The sequence below is a fragment of the Mytilus edulis genome, chromosome 5 (genome assembly GCF_963676685.1).
Source record: "Mytilus edulis chromosome 5, xbMytEdul2.2, whole genome shotgun sequence".
NCBI lineage: Eukaryota > Metazoa > Mollusca > Bivalvia > Mytilida > Mytilidae > Mytilus > Mytilus edulis.
The window spans coordinates 26,444,555-26,454,091 of record NC_092348.1 but is presented as its reverse complement, the minus strand read 5'-3'; the positions used below and the strand labels follow the sequence as shown (position 1 = coordinate 26,454,091).

The 9,537-nt window shown below is 32.1% G+C and overlaps 1 long non-coding RNA gene across 1 annotated transcript; it reads right to left on the bottom strand.

Moving 5' to 3' along the window:
• Positions 1 to 8,360: 8,360 nt before the first annotated feature.
• LOC139523343 (uncharacterized) lies at positions 8,361 to 9,308 on the bottom strand. Its single transcript, XR_011664599.1, has 2 exons — positions 9,170 to 9,308; positions 8,361 to 8,733 (listed from the first exon to the last, which is right to left on the bottom strand). It is a non-coding gene; the product is annotated as an uncharacterized lncRNA (long non-coding RNA).
• Positions 9,309 to 9,537: the final 229 nt, after the last annotated feature.

Below are 9,537 nucleotides of genomic sequence, written 5' to 3'. Positions count from 1 at the left end.
GAGCTTTTGATTTTGCCATTTGATGAGGGACTTTCAGTTTTAAATTTTACTCGGTGTTCAGTATTTTTGTAATTTTACTTTTTGATGTACAGTTTATGAGGGGGTGAACAAGTCTAAATGATATGCACAAAAAACTCCGTGTTTGGTTTTTCCTTTCGAAATGTTTTAGCTATGAATGTACATGCTTTTATTGTAATCAATTATATTATTGTTATAAAAAGTGAGACTACCAAAGCCTGTCAGCTATTTCAGTTTTATGCAGCCGTCACTTTCCAATATTCGGTATTGGACATTCCTAATGACATTGATAGAAGCGGATTCGAACTGTAAATAATGCAATCGAAGAATAAGTGTCTCTTCGTTTGCAATACACGCGGTTCTTTCTAGATTTGTACTATTGGTTTTTATATCAAAATGAATTCACGAGTTTACATCGCTTTTTGAAAATGTCTAACCCTGTTACATTTCTAAACCTAATTTCATTCGACCTTGTTTGTTGCTGTTTGTCATTGATTACTTTTTTTTCTCCAATTTATCAATGAGTACCATATCATGATCTATGTGTGCGTGTTTATGCTTAGTTTTTTTTATCCAAGGCATAGAGATGGCCTAAGTCAGATTTGACATAATTGTTTGGGTTATTGTGATTCATTGCTCTTCAACTTTTAAGCCTTCAATCTGTCTATGAAATCCTACTTATAATGTTCAATTTTTTAAACAGATATACAGTGTTAATTTTCATCATTGAAATTCACTTGACGTGGTATATTATTGATGAAAATGAAACATCATAGAGGACCTAAGAAACCCCGCTCGGGGTACACAACAGATACATGAGATACGATCAAAAATATAACGATGTTATCATAACAAATTTAAAAATTGCATGAGTGGAAACACAAGAGTTATGTTTTCTAATTCCAAAATGATGTGAATGATTATAATGGATTGATAAACATGAATATGTGTTTATTGTTCTAGTCATTGTGACGTCCTACTTTTATTGATTGTGAAATTAGAGAATTCGACTCATCACCGATTTTCGCCTACCATGATCAACATGACGGTTGATGAGGGTAAATCCGGAAAAGCGTTTCGAATGCAAAAATTATTAAACGTGTTGTTTTCAATGTTGACACTAGTGGATAAGAATCCGCTTACCCTACCAAAGCACATAAGTTTACATCCGATAGTTTCAATGGTATCTATTTTTTTTTGTATCAAGTTATGTAAATCAAATAGTATACGCTAATCGAGTATGCGATGGAATAGGATTTAAATATCATCTTTCTTTACTATAGTATTATTTGATTTATTTAAGGTTTGATTTTTTTTAAGGAATAATTGAATTTTATTGTTTTTCTAAAAAAAGTTGAATAACAAAAGTAAAGAAATCTAAAACGGAAAGTCCGTAACAAATTTCAAAATCAAAAGCGCAAACACATCAAACGAAGATATAATACATTTAAAGGTCAAATGTTTTTAAATTAAAATGAACCCAGATTTAAGAAAAATATATATTTCTTCATATGTTTTATAACTTGCATGAATATTGTTAGCACTTCTTAAGCCTCTAGGAAAGGCTGGCTGATATAGTTTGCTATTACTTACGTCTTGAGATTTAATTGTGATATCGTATCTGAGGCTGCACATGTAAAATGCAATCTATTCATGTTTATTCCTAGATTTTTTATACTGGTTTTAAAAACAATAAAATGTATGTTCCTGATACACACACAATATATATATATATATATATTAACAAAAAATTTGCGAAAGCAAATTTACAGATCTAACATTGTTGGGTTGATGTTTAGACGAGTTGTGTATACATAATGTACACAGCCATGTATCACCATCGCTGCTGGTGATCCGATGGATCTATCTGTTGTAGAGTTGTCACTGGCTCAGACGTACTTATAAATATAATTATTTTCTGTGACTGTATCTTACATTAATTTGTAGGATCCTTTACTATAGATAATTAAGCTGATCTGTAAAAAATAACATCTCCATGCCATATATATCATGTACTGTAGTACGACGCTAGATTAAAACTCCAGCGGCGTACTACAGTACATCTGTAACAATAACATCTTCATGCCTTATATATCATGTACTGTAGTACGCCGCTAGATTAAAACTGACGTGGAAAGGTAACACACGGCCAGCGAAAGCTCTTTTCTTGAGAGCCCAGGTGGTCGTGTGGTCTAGCGGGACGGCTGCAGTGCAGGCGATTTGGTGTCACGATATCAAAGTAGCATGGGTTCGAATCCCGGCGAGGGAAGAACCAAAAATTTGCGAAAGCAAATTTACAGATCTAACATTGTTGGGTTGATGTTTAGACGAGTTGTATATACATTATGTACACAGCCATGTATCACCATCATTGATCGCGATCCGATGGATACATCTGTTGTAAAGTTGTCACTGACTCAGACGTACTTATATTTATATATAAGTATATATATATAACTCGTCTAAACATCAACCCAACAATGTTAGATCTGTAAATTTGCTTTCGCAAATTTTTTTGTTCTTCCCTCGCCGGGATTCGAACCCATGCTACTGAGATATCGTGACACCAAATCGCCTGCAATGTAGCCGTCCCGCTAGACCACACGACCACCTGGGCCTCACAATAATAAAGCTTTCGGTGGCCGTGTGTTACCTTTCCTCGTCAGTTTTAATCTAGCGTCGTACTACAGTACATGATATATAAGGCATGAAGATGTTATTGTTACAGATCAGCTCAATTATCTATAGTAAAGGATCCTACAAATTAATGCAAGATACAGTCACAGAAAATAATTATATTGATAAGTACGTCTGAGTCAGTGACAACTCTACAACAGATTAATCCATCGGATCACCAGCAATGATGGTGATACATGGCTGTGTACATTATGTATATACAACTCGTCTTAACATCAACCCAACAATGTATATATATTGAATTGACTAGCAAATTTTGAATTTTGTATTTATACCCCGAAGTCTATTCTTTGATGTCCAGACATAAACATGAAAGCATCAAAATATAAAAATAACCTAAATCATCTATTATTGTCTTTAAGTTTTAGAGGGTTTTTTTGCAGAATTTTAAAGGATGGACATTAACTTTTTTTAATAAATAAAAAAGGTTGCCTGTCATACAGATGCTACTACCGTTAACAAATTTTCAATCATTAGGTTATTTTTCCAATGAAATATATAAAAACTAATTTTCGCCTTTCTGTCGCACTTTCAAATCGACGCTTTTGTGTCTAAGATTGGTCTTTTGGGACTATTGAACTTTGAAGGTAAACAGATATAGATATTTAGACACGTTTGATTTAATAGGCGAGTGACTTATTTCAAAAAGACGCTTAGTTAACGACTTTAATGCACCCACCTAACACACGGCTGTATTATATATCATTCGAAAGCTGTTAATCTGTACTTTCTGTTTTGCCCGGTCGTAAAAAAATCGTACGGTGCAATTTTTGTTAAATCAAGGTCAAAGGTCATGAAAAAAACATTCCAATTTTTGCGATTACTAAATAAAACGCCATTTTCTAATTCTTGTACCATAAAATTTTCCAAAAGATCATATGAACTTTATGGAACATGATACATAATTTCCAAATCTAACAAAAAATAAGAGATTCGATGCACAAAATTTCCCGAAAATTGAAATTTATCACAAATCCTAAAAAAATGAAAAATTATTCAAAAAGCAAAATATATCTTGGGGAATCGATATTTGTATGCTAAAAAAATAGATAAATGTATATGTTTTAGGTCAAGGAATATTTGTTTTGTAATTTTAAGATGCAATTATAATTAATTATTGTTCATGAAACAGCTTTCTATTGAAGTGTTTGCAGTTGCCCAAAAATCTGCCATCTGCAAATAGCGATCATTTTGTTAATCTATGTTAAAATAGCACATCGCTAATTGTGAATATCAGGGAGGAAAATGATTTTCCATAATAAAAGAAGGGGTATTTAAAGTAAGAAAAGAATATATGCGAGGTAATTGAGGTTAAAATATGTTTTTTACGAAGTCAAACTTTTTTACTTTTCTTTTTGTAATCATGTTTAAATGCAAACATTACTTTGCGACTAAATCGTAGGCAACATTGAAATAAGTAACCTTGTTTAGAAACACTTGGTTGTCTAAAGCGGGATGTAAACGAACTAAATAAAATGCGACTGCTTCTTATTTAGTTTAAAATCGTGTTATAGGAAGTCATATTAAATGTGTTGAGAAGTTTAATCGCTTTAACTATTTGAATAAATGATGCTTCGAGTATTTTCTACATAAGCTTTACAAATACAAATGCATGTCATTGTTTATGTAAATAAAGGCAACAGTAGTATACCGCTGTTCAAAACCGCTGTTCAAAACTCATAAAACACTATAAGCAGTTGTGAAATAACAAAATGAAAAAGTTAAATACCCTTCCTGACCTCATAAGATCATTCGCTGTTTTAGGAGTGTTCGTTTTCATGGTATGCTGTGTTTTTTGGACTGTTGTTCGTCTCTTGGACTTTAATTTTATTTTGTTCATGGTTTTAATTAACTTTATTTGATTCATGGTTTGAGATGTTGATTGCCCCTTTGGTATTATTTTACTTTAAAGACATTAACTTGCAGTAATGAAAATCGGCCAAAAAAATCACCTCAAAGTAAAGTAAAGAAGATTAACGCAATAAGACAAATATCCGCGAAAATAACTTAATTTGCTCACGGTGATATATATATAGAACCAAATCGTTATCATGATACATTTAGCTACACTGATCTATAAATTTAAACCTTTTACCACTTGAATAGTGACGAAATATATTAAAGGGAAATCAAACTCATAATTAAAAACGAACTGACAAAGCCGGGCAAAAAACGAACAAGACAAGCAACAGTATACAAAACACAACATATAAAACTACAGATTGAGTAACACAAACCCCCCAAAAAAAATTTGAGTGAACTCAGGGGCTCCTAAAGGGTATGCAGATCATGTTCCACATGTGACACCCGTCTTAGTTTAAATATATTTATTTATAGTGGATTGGGAAACAAGTTTTGCAACTTAAATTAATCGCTTTCCACTTTGCGGGTGCGAGTGCTGCCTTGTAGCGGCATTAGCCTGCTCTTTTTCGAAATCTACAAAGATGTGTTTAACGTGCAAGAGATATGGCTCTCTCTTAACACGGGTCAGCCATTTATCGTCCCGTTCAGACGGACTTTCATCGTTTCCTTAAGACCATACTCACAAATGGTGTCAAGGAAGAGCCGAAAATGCAGTCCCTGAAATTTTCATCACGGAACGGGAATCGAACCAGGAACCTTTGTGTTAGTAGTCCGATGCACTAACCACTACACCACGGCTCTCTTTTACACGTCTTTTGACTCATGTATTTCCTAACTCGGTGCCAAGCCTTATTCGGTTGGTGACATTCACGGCAGAAATGACGGCAATTTGGTTATGTCGATGGAACTTATCAGTCGTCATCTGGCTAAACAGATATCTCATAATTGTCAACAAACTCGTAGTGGCGTCCATGAAATTTTCAAAGGGATGATTTCAACTTTGCATTTGAACTCTGGTTTAAAACATGTTTAAACCAGCATTTTTCTTCAAATGTCCTGTACCAAGTCAGGCATATTGCAGTTGGTATCGAATAATCTGTTTCTTTGTATGTTGGCGTTTGTTTTTGTAGCAGTTCTGTGTTTCTGTTATATCGTTGTGTTCCACTTATAGTTGATGCATTTTCCTAGTTTTTGCTTTGTGACCCGGATTTATTTCAGTTACTAGTAAATCGATTGATGACTATTGAATAGCGGTATACTATAGTTGCCTTTATTTCAGAGGAGTTGAGGCTCAATGAAATCGGTCTCCACATTTAGTAGTATAGATATGCAGGCGTTGCTATAATGTTGTTACATAGAAATGAAAAGTTTATAATTTGGTAGTAAGGGGTGTTTTTATGGGTTGTTTTATGCTCATCTCTTTTGTCGTAAAACCTGTTCTCAACCAACCCTCATCATCGATTTCAAGATACGTGATAGAGTAAACTATATCTGTTGAGTCTTTTATTTTCAATTTCAATGGAAAATACGAGGCCAACATTGTCACAAATTTTGCACTATTCAGTGAGATGACATCATCTATATAATGGAAAGTGAAGTTTCAAGATAATGATAGCTTCTTTTCAGTCGTCATCAGAAACTCTTGCCTGAAGTCATCCTCGTATGAAAAATGAACTAGTCATTCAAGCTATTCAGGAAGTCTAGTTGTAACTAGAATCGTTGCGTATTAATGGATATTTTTTCTTCAAAATTATTCTTATTTGATGAATTAATGCATGTGAACAATGAACAACGCAATTTAAGCAATCAAGTAGTCAAGTTTTATAATGTGTTTACTAGTTTTTGAAATTCTTTGAAATTTCAATTTTCATCAATTTATTTTCTATTAATTTTGGTCTAAATTTTCAATTCACATTAAATAAATAAAAGGTCTTTTCACTACATCAATATTTATAATGAAGCTACAAATCAAACAATTAGAAAAGTCGAAATATGTTTATTTCAGTCTGGTAGACGTTACAATGCAGATTGCAATCTCTTAGTTTCACCCCCTTTATTTCAAGCAATAAGATGATTCGCGCACATATTTTTTTACTCTAAATTTTTCAGATTCTTAAGAATTTGTTTATTAAATCTTATATTGACCACATTCAATGTTTAAATAGGAAGAAATGCTTAAAAGCTGTTTTTTCGTAGATGGCGGTATTTTGGGCAACTGTATGAGTTGTTATGATTTGCTGATTGATTAGAAGTAAGCATAATTTTAGGAAATTTTATGGTGTCAAAAACTTCTTTGATAGTCATTACAGGGTTTTACTTAGATTTAATTGATTAGCATTTGCACCAGAAAGAAAAATTTGAGTTTTCACACATTTTGTTAACTTTTACTCGAATTTCAGGAAACATGTGCTCTCTGTCAAAAACACGCTTTAAATATTAAAAAATGCATTTGAATAATGTCTGTTAATCTCTCTGCTAAAAGTTTAAATTGTTTGCATATGTGAATTTAGTATATAAAAGTCATATTATGCAATCAGGCTGAAATCTTAGAAAATATGCAATTATTCGTCCTTGGCCTTTGATCTTGATTTGACGGAAATTGCACCGTACGATTTTTTTACGACCGGGCAAAACAGATAGTACAGATGTGTAGCTTTCAAATGATATATAATTTAGCCGTGTGTTAGGTAGGTGCATTAAAAATTTTATTTTATGGTTAAAGTCACTCGCCTATAACTAAGACTTGAAGTTATTTATAATCAATTTCCTATTTTCCTTAAATAACTTTAATAACTAATTATTTCAAAGATGCATAAAATAACTTTTATAAGCAATATGTTTGTCACTTTCATATCGACGCTTTTGGGTCAACTATTGGTTCCTTGGGACTATCAAAAATATCATTTGTAGGTAGACAGATATAAATAGATAGACATGTGTGACTATTAAGACTTGGAGTTATTTATAATTTGTAACCCAAAACAATTTGTTACATAAAGTAATATTTTTTGTCATTAGTTTTAAAGTAACCTTTTATCTCTATACTCCTCTCAATGTTAACACATTCACAATTTAAAAAATAATAACATGATGTAAAAAGTCATGAAAACCTCATCTAGTCCATGCTTTTATAGAAGTTTAAAATAGCTCTATTTATATAATAATGTTGTGTTTAACATTGACTATGCGAAAATAGTAGCCAGGGTGAGAGACAATAGTGCACGACCCGAAGGGGAGTGCACTATTGTCTCCAACCCTGGCTACTATTTCCCATAGTCAATGTTAAACACAACATAAATATCATTATTATACTGACTGTTTACTATTTTGAATAGTGACAATAGTGTATTTCAATGTAAAAAAAATGCCTTTTATGTAATCTTATCAACATATATTTGCTCTCTTAAAAAGACTTTGACTTTGTCTTTATAGCTGCAAGAAAGATTATCAAAGGGATTGATTCAATAGTATGTTTTGAGGTGAAATGATTGATTTTAACTCTGTATCTGAATATAAATCATTACTGACATACATTAGAATACTGGTTGGCCTGGTGCTAGAAGTTGTGTTAAACTTGCTATAAGGTTCCAGCGGTTTGCTCATTGTTGAAAGCTTAAACTCATGTTCACTTCAAGATGAAGAAGTACAATTAAAGCATTATGTCCTAGATTTGTCTCTGTATTATTTTGGATTTTTCTCAAGAAGGTGTACTCCAAACCTCTTCCATTTCATTTATTAACCTTCTCCACAGTACTCTATAACTTAAAAAAAACCAAGTAATATTAACAGTAAATGTCATTTATTACAATTTATCTGTAACAAATGACTATTTTGGTTTCAATAGCAGTAAACATATGTTAACAAATATAAAATAAAGTTTGAACAGAAACTAAGGTATTTTAAAGTCTCTTAAATGTCCGCATAATTCAAATAATATCAACTACAATGTATTTTCCATTATTGTTCAAATTCAATTATTGTAATAGTTGATATTAACAGTACAATTTGAAATATTCACCAATGGCATCATCTTCTTTTGCTTTGGGGCACTTATTTGGTGGTCAGAATTCTCGACTGATTGGCAATAGTCCACCAAAACATCATCAGGTAGTCCCAAAAAGTCAATGATATCTGGATCATATGGTGCAGTTTCAACTGAAATAATTTAAATAAAATCAGCTTTTGAGTGTGAACAAAGTACCAATACTATTAGGTAACAAATTATTCTAGTTGAACATAAAAAAAAGTTGCACAAATAGTTCTTGGCCATATTTACACATATAGCGGTACATCATTTGTACTATCAAAAACAAGTAAAAGCGTACTTTCATTTTAAAAATGTATTGAAGAATGTTGAGACATAAATGTATTTACATGTGTTAAATATGCAATTAATTCACCTGAATGCCATTTTGTTCATGAACTCCATTATATGTAACGGGACATGTAGGAGAGTGACTTTAAGGAAGATCTCATTGTTGAAGACTATGTGACAAACCTTTTGTCATTTATTTCATGTTGTTGACCCAAAATATATGTTGAATAGTTAATACTATTTCAATAGTACCTGAATACAAAAAGAAAAAAATACCTTGTCTCTTACTATTTCTAACAGCAGAAACAGTCTCTATTACTGGTAGAGGTATTGGCTGTTCATTCTCATCCGACGTGAAGGTAAAAACAGTCTTTTCCTGGGACAAGCTAACTGTAATAAAAAGAATTCAGTTTGTTTTTACACTATCTTGCATGTAAGGAGAACTATTTATATATTATATAGACTATATGTACAAAAGGAGCCATATGAACAGTTGTCTTATCAGTATCTTTAAACAGTACAACCCAAGTTTAGTGGCAAATATTAGAATACAATTATCGAAGTGATTTTATTGTGCTATAATATTTGAGGGGAGTCAATGCTACAATGTAGTGTGCTATATTTCATGGTACCAACAAAACAAA